A 21,983-nucleotide genomic window follows, 5' to 3' on the forward strand; every position below is an offset into this window, starting at 1 on the left:
TATTTAATTATAGTAGCTCTCATATATGTATGCATATATCATAAACTACCTAGTGATATCTCACATATATTATACACATCTCATGATATACAGGCAGTTTTTTATTTTCGGCTGAGGTGGTGGGATTATTTTACATCTGTGCAAGTATAGCCATATATGCCACTGAGGTTTTAAAAAGTGGATTGTCATTTTGGGGAACTAAAATTTTGCATTATGCACATTGACTTAATCAAAATAACCAGCACAACTGTAAGTAGGTTATACGCTATATAAAGTCTGACTCTGGAAACTCTACATAAGCCTGCCACCTTTGGATCCTTCCCAGCATCCTTTCGTACTACACAGACAGCTGCTATATGAGTACCTGACATGCAATTTCTTAAAATAAAGCCTTACCTTTTACTAAATTGTTTTCTAGTGAATTTTTTTTGACAATTTATGGTAAGCTTTGGGGGATATCTCAAAGAGCACAGAATGCATGCCTTAAAAGTTGTTCCAGGGCTGGCAGAGTGGATCAAGTGACAGAGCACTTGCCTAGGAAGCTTGAGACCTTGAGTTCAAACCCCAGTACTACCAAAAAAAGTGTTCTCCACAAACTGCTTATTAGTTTTGAGGAAAAAATAATAAATTACACCATGGAGAAATCACTGGGCATTCAAAAGTTCTGGTTATTCAAAATTGATAGGACCAGTAGAGGACATCAGGTGATCTCCAGTGTGACCTTATTATCTGTATGCAAGTGAGTGGGTTCTTTGCATCGTATTTTCAAACTTTCCTGTAAAGTTGAAATACTTTACAAGTATATTAAATTATAAGAAAACAAAATTGTAACAAAAATACCAATGGCTAACATTACCGAGTACTTAATATATGACATAGCAAGAACTTAAAAATATTACTATAATTAGTTATCATTTCATCCCTCTTTGCTAGGCCTCCTTTTTACAGATGAGGGTGTTATATTTGGAAGTCATTGAGGGGAAATGACTGTCAAATATTAAAGACTAAATAGAACTTGCACACTGTTAGTTACAATTACATTTTCTTAATTCATATAACCCAATTGCTTTAAACCATTTATTTTAGGCAACACTCATCTCTCTTATATTCATATAAAGTTGGCATTGTAAAACCTGTAGTTCAGAATGAAAGGACCCTCATAGACCAAGGCTACAGCTCTACTGTAGTGTATTCATTCTCTTTTCCTTCAACTGCCTCACTCTGAACTATTTATTTCATCACCACTGTAAGCAAGCCAAGGATATTTCTTGTTCTAAATTTCAGTTTGCTGGTATTTGTATGGATGCTTGAAAAGCCCATACAAAGACATGAATGAAAAACAAACTCTTAGGACAAACTTCAAATCATCCTTGTTGAGTTCAACAGCACTCTCACAAAGTTATTTTAGAATCAATGTAATTGAAAGGTATCAAGATCTTTCTTCTTTGTATGTGCATGACTTTGTTAGAAGCCAAGCTTTGTATAAAAATAAAACATATTTAGGAAAAAGGAAAGTTGTGAAATTCTCTCTTTTTTTGAGATACAAGGAAATACTTATTCAGAAATGTTTAAACAACAAAAAAATACTCTTTTCAGAATGTCATCCTATAAGAAAGTAATAAATACAAAACCAGACTTACAATACTTTTTAATACTTTTCTTAAGTGCAAACAATGAGAAATTGCCTTGAAGAAATCACTACGTGGGTGTGTTGAACACCACAGCACAGTATGCTGTTATTAGGTGTCTACTGCTGGATACTTCCCATTCCTCAGGAATTAATTCACATTCATGCCCCCCACTTTATCCTTCTTATATACTGTTGACAAAATAAAACTCTTACCATGGCTCTCTGAGTCTAACATAAAATAACAAATCTTCAATATGCCTATGACTTTGAGAACTGGTGTCAAGGACAAGGACTTTGGATTGAGCTAGGCTCACAGAGTAGACTTCCACCTTGTAAACACCTCCTCACCCCCAGTCACAGAAGGACATTCGTGGTCTACCCTCTGCTTTCATTTTCAATCCTCTACCCAATCCAGGAAAGTAGCTTTTGTTATTGTGGAACTTTGTAATTCCATCTCTTTCTTTTCATTGACATTGGCTTCAAATTTTCTTGGTATTTCTTTTTTGTGTGCTTTCATTTTTTCAATTTTTCTGTGTCTTTTTTCCTTCATGTATGGCATAAGTTGCTGGCTATTTAAAATATCCACAACAATCTCCTACCTTTACTCTTTAGAAAATGTCTCTTCTAGTGTATAATTGCTGCTAATAATAGGACTCATGCGGCCATTTTGTTTCATATTGCTCACTTATTCTACTTGGATTTTTCTTTTCTCCTTACTCATTAGGAATGCACAATTTAATGAATAAAACAACTTTCAAAAATAAGTATAAGGCAAATATTGATAGTTTCCCCTTTTAACCTAATATCTATACATTACAAATTCAAATAAACAACAGTCTAGCTCCAGAGGCCTTGAGAAACTGGGTGACTCTTTCAGAAGATTTCTTCAAAGGATCCTTGTTGTAGATTCACAACCAGTGTCCTCTGGTCATACATTCGTCTTTGGAATCCTTTCTCCATTTGATAAGAATGCCATGCACAGAAACTGCTAACTCTCTCTCTCTCTCTCTCTCTCTCTCTCTCTCTCTCTCTCTCTCTCTCTCTCTCTCTTTTTCCTCCTTTTCTTCTGCAGGCTTTACCCCACTCCCACACACAACACAACAATGCCCTCAGCAAGTACCACTGGATCACTTTGTCCTTCTGCCCTTCCCTTTCCTAGTGGACACCCAAATGCACTGTACACAAAACACCTGCTTGCAGACATCCACACTTTACATGACCTTCCAAGAAGGCAAAGTTCATTATAGAAGGGTAAGTTTTTGTTTCCAAATATTTGCTACCATCCTGAACGTAATATATTTTCTTGACCTGTTGACTACAGCTCTGATCATATATTTTCTTTAGCTAATGAAGTATTCTCGGATGTGATGTGCATCCTTTTATATTTTAGGGAAGCAGATTAAAGCCTTAAACTGCTGCCTCAAAGGGGTGGTTCACTGTGCCTGCAATACCTTCACAACTGTGGGGAGTTTCCATGGCAGATACATAGCGTGACTGAGAAATCAACTTGTCAGAGAAATCAACTTGTCAGTCATAAGCTATCAAGATTTGGGGAGCAATAGTTTACAGTGTAACCAAGCACCACATGGTTAATATAGTCATCTTTCTCTGTTGCAAAATAGTGATGGAAGAACCAGCATTTCAAGATATTGGGGGAACTGCATATAAGGTTGGCTATGAAAAGTACTATATTAGAAATACAAACAAATAAAAATAAGAGTACATAGTTAATCCTGATGGAGAATATTAGGGAAGCTTCACAGAAGTAGAGTTTCAATCAACTAAATAAGTTAATCTAGCAGAGGGCTCAAACAATGCCTTTCACTGAGTAAGAAGAAAGAACCATCCCCACCTTGGTAAAGTATTTATAATAGTAATAGGTATTTTGGGAATTTGACACTTGCAAAAGTCAGTATTCATTTTACAACACAGCATTGATTTTGTTCATTGAATATTTTTATTAGATTAGATTTGAAAAATAAAATCTCCATAGTGGCCTTACAGATGAAGCGGAAGTGCATGACTCCATGACAAATGGCGTCCTATCCATGTCAGTAAAAGGGATGATTCAACCCAAGAGATGAGGAGGGACGAATCAGTTTTCTGTCACTGCTGTAACAATTTATCACCAACGTGGTGGTTTACAATACTACAAATGAATCATCTCATAGTTCTGAGCGTGAGAAATTCAACATGGAGCTCAACAGACTGAAATCAAGGTGTTAGCAGGCCTGCAGTGCTTTCTGGGGACCTTGGAGGAGAACTCATTCTTTTGCCTTTTCTTGCTTCTAGAAGTCCTCTGCTCCCTTGACTGATGGCCCTTGGTACTCAAAGCCCATGTTTTGGGCTGAATCCTTCATACTGCCATCTTATAACCCCTATCTCCAAATTCTCTCCTACTTTGTAGGACCCTTTTCTTTGCATTACAGCACATGGTAATCCAGGATAGTGTTTATATTTTAAGGACAGTAGGCTGGCAACTATGATTATATCTATAGCCTGACTCCTCTTTGCCATACAAATTAGCATATTGAAAGTATCCAATAAGGAATAAGGATGTAGCTGTGGAGAGGCATTGTTCTGCCTACCATGAGAAGAAATTTGCTGTCTAGTAAATTCTGAGATTGGTGTATATACAGACTCTGGGAGATGTGACTGTCAACTGCCACTGTAAGCAGATGTTCTGAACAACTGGAGCAATGGTCACTCCCATGTACTTCAAGGTGGACTTGTTGATCTCAGCTAAGGCACAGCAAAGAACTCTGCTCTACTGCCCTAAGAATATTTAGTGTGCTGTGGATTTCTGCCCATATCTTTAACACAAGCTTTGCCCAGGACAAGCTGACTGACTACCAAAGTTCTGTTGTTTGTGGTTCCTTGCCTTTGAAAGCATCTTCAAGACTAATTCCATCACTCTACAGGGCCCAGCACCATGGGTACCTGATTGCTACAGCCAACTGGAAATGGAAAGCTTCCTTCCAATCTCTACCTCACCTTGGAAGAGGACTGAAGATTACAAAATGAAGGACCAGAGGATGAAAGCCATCTGAAAATTCTCCACAGCCACTAATGCTGTTAGTGTTACCCTTTTCTGAAAATATGAGTAACACTAAAATATTATTGAGCATCGTTAATTGCAATATCAAAAAGAATCAGAAACAAGGAGGGAAGTTAACACATGAATTGCTTTGTTGTGTTGGCATCAGGGAAAGCAACTTAACAAATTTAAGCCAAAAGATTGCCTTCAGGGTATCCCAGGTTTATTGCAATGTGATTCATCTCATTAACTTATTTTGCTATCTCCTATGGTTGTTCTGTATTACCACAAACATTTTTTATGTTATGAGACTTTATTATTTGGGATTTGATTGAAGTGTGGGCAGATTACTGAAGGACATACAAGATAGTAGGAAGATTTATAGAGTTAGAGATATACACAGCAATACATGGCCAAAAGGGCTGAACAGGTAAGGTGCACAAAGGTAGCAGCTTTAAAGAAAGAGCCTTAGTTCCAAAACAACCTCTTCCAATTACTGATACACATGAAAAATAAAGATAGAAGAAAGGGAATAAAAGTTCAATGTTTAGAAACCAGCTTTCATGTCTAGATCAATGAAACATGGCAGTTGGACTCAATTCAATTAATTCCTGAGTACAGTTGAAGTTTATCAGCACAAATTTCTCCTGTGATCATTGTAAACATTCCTATGGTGTTCACACAGGCGTCTTTAGGACCAGGTCGGTCTAGCTTGTATAACGCCTTTGCAGACAATTACATCTTTCTCGAGGTGTCAAGTGCACTCTGCTTTAAAGTACTCCAGGTGAAGTCTAACTACTTTATTTATAATAAGACCATCTGCTTGACCTAGACCCTATTTCTCTAGAATCCTGCTTGCCTCTCTCAATATAGTTATTTCAAGCCACAGAAAATAGTTTTATGGTAACTCAAAACATATTTGTATCTCCTGATTATTTGCTTCAGTACCCTTCATTTATTCTATTAGGTTTTTTTTTGCTTAAACTAAATTTTAGTTGTGACTTAAAGTTATATTTTTGCATATTGAATCTCTCCACAAACATCTTCAAAACTCAGTTGCACATATTGAGAAGAAATTAGTGAAGGTTCTATGTACATTTAACTACTTGATAAAAACAAGATTGGTACAAAACCAAATAAGGAATGCTTTTGATTAAAAAAAACTTTTAAAAAACAAAAGAAAGTAGATGACAATAATGAAAAGAACAATGGGGAAAATGTAGTCTCTTCCCTCCATTACTTTTTCTCTCACCACCACTCATGGCTTTGCAGATTGTGTTGTCTCATCACTTTTACCAGCCCAATTTTAATTTCTCCCCTCCTCTTCTCCTGCAGCTGCCCACAGAACTCTTTTAAACCAGGAAGGAGAAAACCAGCAAACTTGAATAACATAAGAGAAATATATTTTAACCAGAACTCTATTTACTAGACAATAAACTAACATAGCTACATTATAGTTTTCAGATCACAAAAATAATGAAAAGGAAGATATTTATAGACTTATGTATCTTCAATAAAAAGAGAGCTATTGCTTCTTCTCTTCCCTTTCTCAACAGTGCTCTATTGATTATGTTAATAAAACTGCTGCTTTGGTTTTAGAGTTCCTATAGCCAGAGGAAGGGAAGCAACAAGACGTTTTAAAAAGGGAGAAACCAGTGGAAGTCCACATCTGTGAAGCCCAGGTACACAGAAATGCAGGAACCTTCACTAGACTGACCAATCCCATGTCAGTAAACGTTGTGTGTCTCCATGGTCACAGAGCTGTGGACAGCCACAAAGCCACTGAGGGCATTCAGGCACTTGAGTGGGGATGGCACACCACCTAAGCAGAATTGTTTTTTGGGCTATCTTATTTGTGTCCTTAAGTACCTCCTATGGAAATCAATAGATCACTGTCTCATTTCCCCAGAAAGACCAAAGTCTACCTGCAACCTGAAATTTTGCTTGGCCCCAACAAAATGACCCATTAGAAACAACTGCCTCTTTCATGAGTGGTTAAGTTCTCTGAGAAAGAAAAGACTAGACCTATTAGCACCTAACCTGATACTTGAACCAGGCTGAATAAAAAACACCCCAGATTCTCACAAGTGAGAAAATATGACCTGAAATGTGATGTAATATCTCTGATTGGCTAACAAAATATTAAATGTGTTAGCTAGAAGGTGATATTCTCTACTGAGAAATGAATTGCTCACCGAGATCCAAATAGGAAATTATTCTTCATCACAGGAGGGACTGAAGTGTTCTTTCTGTTACCCATAGCAACACCACATTGAATGAGGAAACAAGCAAAATGGCTCATTTTATGGACTGAGCCCTAATCTATAGATTATTTTTATAATTCTATATTATAAATTTCTTATTTCTATAGTATCATCCCATTGGCATATCAGTGATAGTATCAATCTTTCCTACAAAACCCTTTTTCAGTAGAAAGCCCTAAGCTATCCCTTTTAAATAATATATACCCCTTTTAAATAATATATACAAAGATGTTAGGGCTAGTTTCAGTTAGGATCCTAACAAAATACATTAAGGTTTCAGAATTAAGAGGCTGTCGTAATATTACACAACTGGAGGAAGGATGTCGTATGGCACGGCACATACTACATTTAAAAACCATGGGCTCTGAGTTAGACCAGAGGCTGAACCTGTGCTGTGAGTTAGCATTCCCCAGTTCTGGAATATACACTGCCAGTGTGTTAATGGGAATTATAACATCAGTGAAATCTACAGCCCTGCTGTAGCCAGACATGGTGCTGGCTTCTTTGCAAATGCTGTGTACGAGCAACAACAGGCCCTGTTCATGCTGTTTTCTTTCCCTACGCCTGCCCACTCTCCTTAATACAGAGCCCTCTATCTAAGTTTCAAGGACAAATCAAATGTGACAGCCTCTGGAATTTTATGACACCTTCCACCACTATACTCAGGCATAATTAATCAATCGATGCATCTAAAAGGCTACTGCTGTTATGTTTCTCTACACAATCCTGTGTTTCATTGATTCATGCCTGTATACCACAAAAGAGTTACGAACTTCACAATTTGCCTTGTGCAAGTTCCTCTGCTATTGTTCCAACTTTGGCTTAGTGAAGATAAGAGTACAAAACAGTGGACTTGAAACGGAAAATACATGAGAGAAACTGATTGAGGAGCTGTACAATATGGTTCACACCAGTTCAAAGCTACAAAGAGAGAAATATAAACACATTGTTCAGCCTGAGCCCAGGAGAGAACAGTGAGAACAGGAGCAGTAGCAAGAATCCAGGGCAGTCTCTCAGACAAGGGAGTGATGCTTTCATTAAAATAATTAATTATTTAGCAAATGGATGTTTTCAAATTCCTTGCAACTAAAATAGGAAAACATGAGAACCAAGACAAAGAGTAAAACACTGACCCAAGCACTCATGAGCACAAGGAGATCAGTAAGTGCCCACCAAGCAGGGAAGAATGGAAAGACGAGAATCACAATAGCACCTCTTCTAGAAAAGCCAGTGACTCAAGTGCTAAAGCATTTTGATTTTATCATCAGTCTTTTTATTCTTATCAAATCACATATGCCTATAGTTCCAACTGAAACAACAGTTAAGTATGTAACATAAAAGAAATAAGCAATCCCATATAAGATTGATCAGGGCTAGAGAAAACTGATCTTTTTATCCACATACTTTTTAATACATTTCTGTGTACTCTGAGCCAGACACAATTTTAGACACTAGCGATAAAGCAGTTATTAAAATAAAGTCCCCTCCCTATAGAATTTTTAGTGTATTGGAAGGGAATAGACAAGGGTCAAATAAACATGAAAAGAAGAGCCTGGAGTGGTGATACACTCCTGTAATCCCACCTGCTATGGAGACAGAGATAGGGAGGATCATGGTCCAAGGCCAGCCTAAGCAGAAAGTTAACAAGACCATACCTCAACCAACAACAGTGGGGAGAAAGCCATGTGGACTCATGGGGAGGCCCAAACACAGCCTCCCGACCTGGAGCCAAGCTGTCCTACTGCAGAGACTCTGCCCTAGTCGGCACTGCACACTCCAGCCCAGGGTCATCACTGAGAGGAAATGAGATGGAACAGACAGGGTGTTTGTCATGTGCTTTCAAAAACTTCTCATTCTCAGCAGAAAAATCATCAATACTTAAGCAGATGTACTTAATACTTCACCCTTCAGTAACTTAATTGCTCCATTTTTTCATTCTTATTAGAATATGTTCATTGTACAGGGGATTCACTGTGACAATTCCCAGTAGCATTAATTGTACATTGGTTAGATCGCCCCTGCCATCTCCCCTCCCTCAACCTCTTCCCTGCCCCACTTAAAGCAATTGCAAGAGGTTTCACCCATCCTTCTATTTTGAAGCCCATCAACCATATTCCCTCACCTTCATCTCCTCCATTCACCCTTCCCCATCCCACAAGTACCTCTCCCCCCACACACTGTACCTACTTTCCAGTCCTGTCTTTCATTATTAATTCCTGAGTCAATGTCCAAAGGGTTCTTGACTGAGAGTATCCTTTACTTCAGTCAGTTCAACAACCCCTCTGCTACTCTCCCTTACCCCTTCCTTCCCAACACTCCATTATTCAGCAGCTTTACAAGCCTTAGAAATGTGTCAGAGTTGCAAAACTCTATGACTTACTAACAATTCCCCAAAAATAATGTTAAAAATTTAATACTATTTGGCTGTGAAAATACTGGCAAAATAAAAGTTATTTTCCTTCCAGCAAACTGTGACCTAGGGGTCAGAAAGAAGAACCAGCAGAGTTTTCTGAGCAGTCACAGATGAATATGTTTCGAGGTTTACTACCAACAGATTTTATTGAACTGTGTTTTACCATGAAACTTTTCATAAAATGTAAATAAAAACCATATCCCATGAAATTTTCTCTCATTTATGGAATCTACACACTCTGGAGCCACACATGTCCATCAGTGTCCTCAACACGTTCCCAGAGCCAAGTGGCAGATGTACCAGGCAGACTGAAAGTGCATCTGGCCTGTGTGACTGCACTTCACAACCATATTTGCAACACCCCATCAGTCACAAAATGCTCTACTGGCACAGCCTGGTCTCACGGTGGCCAAGCACTTGCTCCTGAATTCACACTTGTGGAATGGCCAGGCGTCTTCCTGACTGTGATGGTGTAACCCACAGACGAGTGCAGATAAGCTCAGAGGTTCTGTATTTTCTTGAACATTGAAGACTAGTTCAAAGAAGTGTCAATTTTGCTATTAAACAGATGAAGCTATAAGTTGTCATGGTTCCCTCATTCTCAATTGACTCTTCCCAGATCAACACTTCTAGGTAAATGGCCATCATTTCTGTGAGTGTAGAATTTGAATTCAGCATCCATAACTGCACACCCTTCACCAAAGACATCTCTGAATGACGTCTTCTCACCTAGCTATTTTCCTCCTGAGTCCCTCAGAGGCCCTAGAGTGTGCATGTCATGCTTATCAGCAAGACTTTTTCCCACTGTGTCCTTCTTAAGAGCAATACCAATCTATTTTGTCTCAAGGCTCCCCATCCTCTGGAATTTAGGGAAAGTTATAGAGATTTCAGAAATCTTGCCAAATTATTACAGTCACTATCCTTTATTGGAGAAATTATTCTCCTGAAAGCCTAAGTACGCACTTTGCCCAGATTATTCCTCAGTGAATTCTCTAGACAACGATATAGTGCAACTAAACATAAATGTTCACACACACACAACAGCCCTGTGCACCAGCTATTATTATCTTGTTTCAATACAAGACTAAAGTTCACAATGGTTGAGGTAACTAAGTGATTTCAAAACTCTTGTTCACTGTCCTGTGCCCACACCATTTTCTTATGATACAAGAGGGCACAAGGAAACCATGAGGAACAAATGCTCTCAAAAAATAAAGTGGTTTGGGTAAAGCTAGCTGTAGGTACAGCTCAGAAGTCATTTCCCTTTTGCCCATGGTCCACATTTTTGCTCTTTCACCACCTGCCTCAAATGATTGCCCTCTCATTGTTCAGTCTCAGGCATTTCTGTGATAACTATAACGACCAACAATGGAACCCCCCCTCTCAGTTATCCTTGCTCCACTGATAAAATATGTCATGGTTGCAATCTGATTCCAGGAGCTTCTTACTGGAGAAAGATTAAGGCAAGGATGAGTCTGGTTTCTGATTGTTTGAATTAATTTTTGGTCCAATTGCTCAAAATAACGTCTGGCAGTGCCATTATGCACCTAATGACTCAGAAAGTTGCAAAATATTATTGCTAGTGATTTTCTACTTTATGTAGCAATAATAGTTATGCTTTGGTAAACACCTAAAATCTCATGATTGATAGGCTCTGAAGATAAAAAAACACCAAGATAAAATGTAAACATATAAACTCACATTTATGTTTGTAGCAAAATGCCTTTCAGATCTTCAGACCTAGTGTCTTCTTTTAAGAAAGTAAGGATATTTTGAAATCTCCTCTTTCCTGCTTGAAATGAAATGTATAGAGATGTGCTGCTAATATAGACACAGACCTTTATAAAGATAAATGCAATACACTAATTACGATAGAAGTGATGAATAAAAAAATACCACCTTAGGTCATGCCCCAAGAAGCAGAGCCTGGGCTCAGAGATGCAGACACTTATGATTTGTGGAGGGGCTGCTCTCAGGGGCTGCAAGGGAGGGATGCAGGACAGAGCAGAAAGGGAGCGAAAGGAGATTTGCTTCCTCAGCTGGAGTCGAAGGAGCTCCATTGCTTTGAACCTGGTGCACACTTTCATGTGAGTAGAATGATTATGGATTGAATTATTTTTTTAATTTTAATTTAAAATGGACTGCATTCAACTATTGAAAAAATTCATTTATTTTGGTGAGACTAGGGTATGAAATCAGGGCCTTGTACTTGCTAGGAAGTTGTACTTTCTTGGTTATTTATTTTTCAGATTGGGTCTGGCATTTTTTGCTCAGGGTCAGCCTTAGACGAAGATCTTCCTGCCTATGCTTCCTTTGTAGCTGAGAACACAGGTGTACACCACCATCTTCAGCTTCTTGATTGACTTTGAACTGCTGATGGCCAACTCCCAAGTACCTGGGATTACAGATGTGAGCCACTGTACCCAGCATTCAATTATAGGAAAACTTTTAAGTATATTTAGAACAACTTAAGACTGTTAATGTACAATTTCAGCCATAAATTTTATGAAATCTAAATGCAGAACAAGTATTTTCAGTGAAAATTTTGTTGTAGAATTGCTGTAAATTTAAAATATAACCTGAGTTTGAAAGTTTAAAATGAAAAATAATGTAGCATAAATGCACAAATTCTTAATCGTTCTAATATTGATTACATATTAAAATAGAACTATTTTACCCTGGATTTGCTTCCCAGCAACACAAATGCATAAATAACTACTATTTTGGATGCAGTGAATAAATGAAATATATAACTAAATTAATTTCACCTGTTTCTTCTTTTTCTCCATGTGGCATTAGTATTAAAATTGCAAGTGTGCCCTGACCTCCAGTGCTCTGGAGCACTGATCTCCAACAAAACTCTCTCTAAAAGGGGGGATGTGCTACACCTGATGGGCCTACAGGTGGGCAGCCATGGCCATGTGTGACCCTTGAGCACAGAAAAGTATCTACTGAGAGTGAGGAAGTGAAATTTTAATCTTAATTAGTCTAAATGAAAATTTAAATAGACACACATGGTTAGTGGCTACCATATGAGAGAGTGCAGTCAGACCAGAATACAGAACACGGAGGACTGTTCATATCTTCAGGCAAGAAGTGGATTTTCCCAACCTCAATGGCAGTCATTTGCTGGGAACTGTCTTTGAGATGCTGATGTCTCCGTTCTAGTCAAAGTCAATTCTCTGAAGGGCCATCTTTGAGCATTGAGCAGTCAGTGGAGAAGTGGGTAGATAGACCATGTAAAGGGAAGGTGGGCAGGATAGGAAGAAACTTACAGTTCAGCAAAACACACCTCAGTACATAAGTCCTCATGTGCCCCAACATTTGAAAGTGAAATGGGATATTCCTATGATAGAATTACAGCCACCAATGTCAGGTGATAGAGGTAGATTCTGTGGACGTTCAAATAACACATTGCCGCTTTCAGTAACATGATTTTCTAAAACAGCTAAGTTTGGGGAAAATTCTAAATTAAAAAAAGATACTCTTCAAATGAGATAGTAATTACATTTTTAAAATTTCAGTCTATATCAAAACTGTAAAAAATGTGCTTGTGAATAAAATATGCTCTGGGAATGGATAGTAAAGATCATCTTCTGAAAATCCAGAGTGATGTTGGGAAATTGTGAAGAACACTGGAATTTTCTTCATTTTGGGACTCTGTCCTCACAGTGATGGTTAACTCACACACTGATGAGAATACCACCCTCTCCTGGTCATTAGGACAGACAAAATTTCCAGCCAGAAATTTTCAACTCCCCTTGAAATTCTCAAAAATGTTCCTAGAGTAGAGTACAGCCCCACCGAGACCTATTACTGTACACAAATTAATCTTGAGTAAGTGAATCAAAGACATGCATGTTTCACAATGAAATATTCCACCTCCTACTGAATTCCAAGGACATTCTACAAAGCCTCTGGCTGGCAGGTGCACACACACAGGGACACACACCTGTGCACACACGCACACGGACACACACCTGTGCCAACATGCACACAGACACACACCTGTGCGCACACGCACACGGACACACACCTGTGCGCACACGCACACGGACACACACCTGTGCGCACACGCACACGGACACACACCTGTGCGCACACACACACGGACACACACCTGTGCGCACACACACACGGACACACACCTGTGCCAACATGCACACGGACACACACCTGTGCACACACGCACAGGGACACACACCTGTGCACACACACAGGGACACACACCTGTGCCAACACGCACACGGACACACACCTGTGCACACACGCACACGGACACACACCTGTGCGCACACACACACAGACACACACCTGTGCACACACACACAAGCACACACACCGTGAAGAGAGATGATGGAGAGAAAAGCCGCCCAGATTTTGCATACCACTGATAAGTAGATGCACTTATGAAGTTTTTTTTTACCAAGCCAAAATGGAATATAAAGTTCTGTTTACTGATCAAATTCCTATTCTTTCATGCATTTATTGATAACAGAATTGTGCAATTCATGGCTCAAAAAATTCCAGGTAATATTAAAGATGTATGCTAGTTAGAATGTGTTGACCTTCAAAGTTAACAGTCAGAATACAGAAATTGCAGTGATTCACAGAAAGAAAAACTCTTAAAATAAATTTAGAGAAAAGATACATTTAAAAAAAATTATCCCATATTTGCAACCTGAGTTGTAAGAATTGACCTCCCTTGAATTCAGGTCTGTAGTCATTTGGATCAGTCCTTCATTGGGGAATTATAATAAAAATGCAAATGCCTTTTACATTGGATACTCATACTACGTAAGAATATCTCTGTGAATGCTTTAAGGGAGGGTAGAGGAGAAAATACAACCATGAGCTGCATCCAGGCTCTCATTTAAGTAGGAATAGAATATAAACAACTCTAACTAATAGTCTCTACCCTTGAGTTTGCTCTGAACGGAAGCAGAGAGCAAACACCACAGGCACTGGAGGAAAACAGGATTGCCATCTCATTAGGCAGATGATTGAGGAAAAGCATGTCAGGGTATGTCCATCATGCCTAGCTGCCTTCACAGACTGCTTAGACTTGCCCTGTAACCTAAACATGCTGAAAAGGCTTTCAGCTACTGCATGAATTATTTTTCCTTGGGAAGAAGCAATAAGTAACCAGGGAAGTCTCAGCAGGCAGGTGTATCCAAAGAAAGCTACGTTTATAAGGAAATAATTGTTACTAACAATTGTATGAGTAAGAAAAAGATATCCTCTCCTGCACTCCCCTCTGGTTGTTTGCTCTGAACTTCCCCATTTCCATTTCTTCCTGGAATACATTCCAGAGTTTGATTCAGTCTCCCCAACCATGTAACTTTTTGCTGCCCTTTCAATTTTTTCTTTAACCTCTTGGGTTGGGGATTTAGCTCAGTGGAAGAGCGCTTGCCTGGTAAGTGTAAGGCCCTGAGTTCTGTTACCCCCTTTAGTGACCCCAGGGGCAAAAGACTCACACCCATTTTAAACCATCTGAACGGTTGTCAAAGTCCATAACAAGTTACCTGCCGCGTGATTCCATCCGTGTTCTTCACTGTTCCTGAAATGCTTTTTTCCCACTGTTATGCTCAACTCTGTGTGCTAAAAGGGGCTCCCAAATTTAGATGAGGTGACTTCACGCGCAGTGGGGAAATATTACAGATCATCCAATGTTAAAATAGTGCATTATTTTGCTTCCAATGGCGTTATGGTGCCATTTTGCTATTCTTTCTTTTTAAATGGAGTCAGCTGGATGACCTGAGATGTCATTCATCTTCAAGCGCCTACTTCATTTCATCATTGCTATGGAAGAGCAATAAATTTTGCATATTCATCTGAAACATGGATGGGCAATAGTACAGAGGAAGGACTGAATGTCACAAGGAGACAGTGTTCAAGAGGAAGGGATACTCTGGGACAAACATCTAAAGGCAATACTGCAGAGACAAGCCAGATCAACCCATTGTTTTCTTGATACGATTCTATAATTCTGATCAAGTAATATGAGGCTGTTACCATGTTATAATATAGTTACATTTAAAAATACTGTGAAAACATGCCTTAGATAAAGGGTTTGGCTTCTTTCTACATTCCATACTTTAATAAATCATTGATGACAGACTATTGTTAGAAAGTGAGATTATAATTCAACCTTTGTCCATGGGAGATGATAGTTATAAAAGAAAAACTGTCTGGAAAAAAGAAAATTAGTACCAAAACAGATGAAGTATAAAACAGGTAGTAGCAATGAACTGATATGATTTAATGGAAAAGATCCCGGGTCAACAAAGCAGGAGACAGGCTCAATTCCTTGGTCAGTGTCAACTATTCTGATCTTGATATCAAGCTATTTTATGACCTTAAGTTTCTTTATTAGAAATGTGAAATTTTGAAGAAATAGATTGCAAGTTGTACTCATTTGATCTGACTCACTACAGGAACAAAAATTTATGTTGTCTCTATGTGATAATTTCAATGATGTAAGAAATATCAGTATTCTATGAACATAGGTATAGAAGGCATTTTTAAAAAGGAAACTTTGTTTCTGTTGCATACTTTGAAAAGCATTCTTAGTCACATTTTTTTCATTTTATCCTCATAAATATTCCATCAAATCTGACTTAGGCTTTCAAGTAAACACGTTGACGTATGTATGTAATTGGAAAGTCTCCCAGGCTTAGGCTAGGTGCACAAAGTGTCCAAGTTGTACTGAACGGTTAGCTCTGCTCTTGCATTCGGGGAGGGCTTATATTCAGAAGAGTGGTTCCCTTCTTCAGAAGAATGGCATGGCCCTGGTAGCAGATCCTGCCTACCATCCCACAGGCTCACAACACAAAAAAAGAAAAGCTTAAAGCCAAGACTAGCAGATGCCAAGCATCCAGATCAAGCCCTACTAGCTACAGCTGCCCGATTAACAGTGTAGAGTGACTTAAGCTCATTCTGTCTACTGCTTCTCTAGTAACACAAAATACATGAGAGAGAGTAGAAAGAAGCACAGAAAATCCCAGGCACCAGCTCTGGAATAAGACTTGATGGACATTAGAAAGCAGGACAGGGCATTTATTCATCCAACAAATGTTTGTTCACCTTGTCCCTAGACTAGCCACTGTTGCAGGCACTGGGGTTCATCACTAAATAATCAATATCCCTTGTTTTCAGGGATCAGGTTGGTGGGGTGGGGCATAGATCAATTATTTTGGGAATAGGTTTCTCTTTCAACTCTTTCAGGATCCCAGAGAGAGGCCAAAAGCATCAACTGGGTCTCACATTCTATGTTTTGTTTCCCATCACAGATCCAGAGTTGACATGGGGACAAAAGGCAAAGAAGCTATGCTGAAAGCAATGCCTAACACAGGCAGCACTGACATGCAGACCAAACTCAAAATGCAGAAAGAAAGTAAATGGAGTTAAGATGCATACGTCTCTAGCTTTACTAAGAAGGTAATAAAAACCATAATGGATTGAAAGCACTTTAAATTTCTACATTGAAGTTATGATGTACTCCACACTATTTAGATAAATAGCCCAAATCTCTCTGCTTCTTACTACTTACATGTAATGTTATTTTTCTGCTTTGTCCATTACTATGTGCACAGTTTGGCTTTTGCTTTTGTTTTTGTTGTTCCTTAGCATCTGTAACCACATAGCTTACAATCAACGGTGACTGACTTCACATTTGAACTACCCTCATCAATGCGTCCTCTCATTCTTGCCCAGAGAAAGAAAGTTGCAAATAATGGTTTGGTTCATTTCAGGGACTTCCCAGAAAAACCTTTCATGAACATGAAGCCATTCAACTTGTCGAGGACATCAGGAGGTGTTTTCTACCCAGGATGCCAAGAGACTCCCCTCTTCCTACTTCCGTAAATCAGGACACTTGACCTGATGAAGCCCCATCTTCCAGGATGCACCTAAAACTATCCTGCAAAGACTGAACTTCTGAATTTGTCCTCCCTACTTAGAGACTTTCCTTGCCAATTTTGTTTCAAGAGGTAGTTTTGGAAGCATCTTTGTGGAGCCAGAATTCAACAGCTGTGAGACAGTTTAATCTCTGTGATTCTAGCAGAGGTGCCTGGATATACCTGTTGATAGATGGGTGAATGATTCACAGGTTCCATCAGATTCTGAATAGGTCACACATCATAGCATTAGCCTTAAACTATATAAAAAACTGTGGCAAATTGTTTAGAATCATATTAATAAAGCTCTTAGCCTTATAATGATTTCTGCTGTCTTCTTAAAGAATATCCCTAATATTTCTGAAGGGAGAAGTAGAGAGAAATGTGAAAAATCCTTCACAGACAAAAATGAAAATAAATTGACCAATTTGATGATTCATTGATACTTGCTGCAATGCACCGTATCTAAGTAACAAATTTAGGTTCTTTATGAGTGCTTTCTGATGAAGTGCAGAAAGTCATCTTCGGAAAGCCCTCAAAAGCTTCTGTGCAGTCATTTTTGTACCACTTATAGCTGACGAGGTACAAAAAAACCCTTATTGTAAGTGCAAAAACCCTTATTGAAATTCATGCAAGATAAAGAAGTATCAGAAACACGACCAAGTATCCTAGGGAGGTTTATTTTAAGCATTCTGACCTATTTAAGTAACAGCCTGTCTTTCTGCATCCTTAAGGAATTGTCTTCCTAAAATGTAAGCTAATTTTGTGTATGTGGTTAAAAAAGTCAATTTCCATGATTACATTAATCAAGGGCCAGGATTAGAACTCAAGATTTAGAGTCCCAGCCCACTGTTGATTAGACAAGATGAGAATAATGGCATTGACCATTCTGTCTTACAAAGAAATAATGCAAATAGCTACAGCCTTAGGGTAGCAAACATTGTACACTTGGACTGTCAGTGTCTGATATCCCAAGGGACTCTGCATATAGAAGGACGGCAAATGCAGTGAGCAGTTGGCAAAAGAAGTGGCAATCCCTAAGTTCCAGCTCTATCCTTTGTCTTTGAGAGGAAAGGACATTTTCCTCACACACAAAGAGGGGAGACCCACAACTGCATCCTAAGGCAAGGTATTCCTATAGACAAGAATAGTTCAAGCAGGAGGACAAAAGGTAGCCTGGTGATTTGGGGCCTGCTCCTGCTGGGCAGGAAGACAAAATAGATTGTGCAATGCCTTTGCCGACAACAAAGCCCAATAAAAATGCCAGCCCATTAATCATGGGTGATTTTAATTACCGTGATATTGATTAGTGTAGCAACTATGCAAAACCTAAAACCTAAGCCAGGCACTCTGCTTTCCTGACCTTGCTTTTTTTTTTTTCCTCCTCTCAGTTTCATGAACAGCTGGCTTCACCAAAGCCTAGTTTAAGACCCAAAAAATAGCAAACAAGAATAACGTAAAATTGAAGGTTGTGCAGGGTTACCTAAGAAGTTATTGGAAACATGGTATCTGGTTGCCTAGCAGCACCCTTAAGAGTGTTAGACAAAGCATGATGCCTGTAGGAATGGTTCAGTCAACTTCTTACGGTAAATGCATGATTGGGTTGAATATTTCCATATACATATGTATTTACTTTTAGAAGCATACATGTATGTCATGTACGTTGGGGCTCCTCCTCTTTTGTAGGCACATTGTCTCTCTACCCATGATTTTAGTTCACGTAAATGACAGGAAAGAAAGTTCCTTGATCTACAGTGAAATAACATGTTTGATAAGATACCAGATACACATATTTAGGCACTTTACAACTGAGATGTGCAGAGAACCATGGTTACTTTTTTCTTTTTGACAGGTGATCTAATGATTTCCATAAGCCCCTTGCTGTGTAGTAATTAAATATAAATTTAAATTTAAAAACTTCAATTTTCTCATTTATTGTCATTGGGTTCTTTTAAAATACTATCTTAATTGATTTAAGATTTGGGGCAAATGCTAGGGAGTTCAGATTTAATTTCCAAGCCCACATGGCTGCCTAGATGACCTCTGCAGACCTTGAAAGATTGCCTGGAGGGCAGAGGAGGAAGGGGACAGGGAAGACAAGAAGTCTTGATATTCTTACTTGTGATTCCTAACTCTGTTTCCTGAGTGTGTTTAGGCAACCAGGTTTCATCATTTTTGGACCCTAAATCAATGTCTTTTGAGATGCTTCAGGTCCTAAATTAAGCTGATACTTGATGATGAACTCTCAACTTTTATCTTCTGGTCATAAAATCTCTACCCACTGCAACCTCCTCAACCTGGAGCTAAGGTAAGGTCTATCAGTCACCCAGTGTGTCTGAGAAAACTTCCTTCTCCAGGGGAACACGATGGAAGTCCTGGTTCCTCTGCATTTTCCATGAGCTATAGGGAATCAGGAGCACTTGCTCATCCATCAGCCCAGCCTCTTCCCTCATGCCCTCTCACACACCTGTCCAAGCTCTTCACCCATGAGTGGACATGCACTGTGACAAGTACCCTGCTCGTAGAGGACTGCAGCCTCTCAGGGGCTCTGGCATGGAAAGTCAGCTTCCTGCAATGGTAACGAGGTCCAACTGGGCAATAAATCACTGGCGAGACTTACCTACCCCTTCCTGTCTTCCCCACCTGTTCTTAGAATGATAAGTTCTTTCAAAACAGCAAACTTAACCATACATGAAAATACCTCTGAAAACATACACAAATAGTTTGCTCATTTTTATTACTATCATTTTTGTGTCAATCAGTGCTAAAACATCTCCTTTAATCCTCATTGCAAACTTATTAATAAGTATCAATGTTTTATCCATTGTAATGAGAGGTTTAATGGCCTCAGGAAGGTTGAATAGCTGCTCTATGTCATCTAGTCGGCATGTGGTAGACGCTGTCATTCATGATGTCTGGCTCTAGACTATGACCTTATCACCCACATCTATACCCCCTGAGAAACAAGTATCCAAGAAAATAAGATGAAGCCTAACAAACATAAAACTGTGTCTATTATGTGTGCACTGACATGCCAATTGTCTGTTATTGGAATTATAATGCATGTGTTGGGTATTAGAAGATATTGTAGCAAACACAGAAATTAATGGTCTTCTTAGAGCTCCTAAATAAAAGATGGCCATGTGTAGACATAAACAAGCCCCTATATTTAGAGTAAAAATATTGGTATTAAGTCACTTTGTATTTGAACTATCTAGTGTGGATTTTGTTTCTCACAACACACTTTAACTAATAAAATGTGTAAACTGGAAGTGGTTCCAGGGAATGCCCTGTCCCATACGGGTGTTTTGAATGGACTGTGTGACCTGGTTCCAGAAGTGTTGCTATCTCAGCACCAGGGGAAAGCAGATTGCAGTGACCCAAGACATGTGGTCACTCACAAGCATGCAGCTTTGTATCACTGAGGAGGACTTAAGAGTTCAGTGGCTGCCACAAACGAAAACCAGGATGACTTCAGGAACTTCACATGGAAGTGAAGACCCTGTGAAGGGCAGGAAGGCCCTGCTTCTGAGGAATCCAGACAGCATAAAGAAGGAAATTATAGCCCAGAGCCTACCACGTGGCTATACTTCCTTAGTTCTTCCTTTGCTCTGCTTCTCACACACACCTGCATCAGTAGGATTAATCTCCTCTGAGTTCTCTAACAATATTTTGTCTCTTAGAGCTGTTCACTGAGATAACAATATAGCAGACTGAGAAGCAAATTCACAGCGTTACAGGATTAGAAACGAATCTGAATTCCTGACCTTTCCATGACTCTTATGTGGGAGTTGGGCACTGACTGAGAATGAGAGTATCTTGGACTTTTAATGGGAATATTGGGTGAGTTGCAATAAATATGCTTATAAACCCCTAAATCCCACTGATGGTTTCCTACCTAAGTAGAAGCTAACATACAATATGAAAATAATAATTATATCAGCTTTATATGATTGTCCTGAAGAATAATATATGTCCATACATACACACACATACAGACATGTATACGCATATCTTCCCAGAGTAGAATCTGTAATATAGCATTAGAAAAGTATTAACAAATAAAAGAAATTCCAGCAGCTAGAAGCAACTCCAATTCTTTGGGTGCTTAAATGAACCTTGGATTCAAGTAGCCATCTGACTAAAATAAAGTGAATAAATTAGAAATTTCCTAGATAATTGAAGCAATTCAACAAGTTAGGAAGACAGGAATGCTGGAGTGCATGTTCATATGTGCCTTGCTCATTGGACTCTGTCTATATCACCTTGGAAGGTCACCAAATAAATACTATTCTAGGGTCCCCAAAGAGACTTGCACCACTTACCCAGGGGGGTGCACACTTTACACTGAGGGAAGGGAGCAGCCTTGACTAGTCAAGGATGATTACACAGTGGCTGCCAGCTAATGATCATTCTTGGGGTCTCCTGTGTTACTGGAGTTTACTAACCAAAATGGCTGTATATGGACAGGGTGATAAGCAGAATTTGTCTCAGTTCAGTTCAGCTTTTACAGTGCATCTATACAGCAATGCTCTATTTATTTCCACCATTCTTGATGGCATAATTGGTGCAGATATCCCTGACAACTAGCGGGGTTTCTATGTCAGTTCCCTTGCTTGTAGAATGAGGACTATTTTTTGTAAAGCCTAGGCAGAAACCCAAATTCAATATTATATCCCTCGTGAACGCCAACTATCAATGTCACCAGAAGTCTTGCCAGACGTCATGGTGATGATTTCCA

This window comes from Castor canadensis, chromosome 2 (genome assembly GCF_047511655.1).
Source record: "Castor canadensis chromosome 2, mCasCan1.hap1v2, whole genome shotgun sequence".
Lineage (NCBI taxonomy): Eukaryota > Metazoa > Chordata > Mammalia > Rodentia > Castoridae > Castor > Castor canadensis.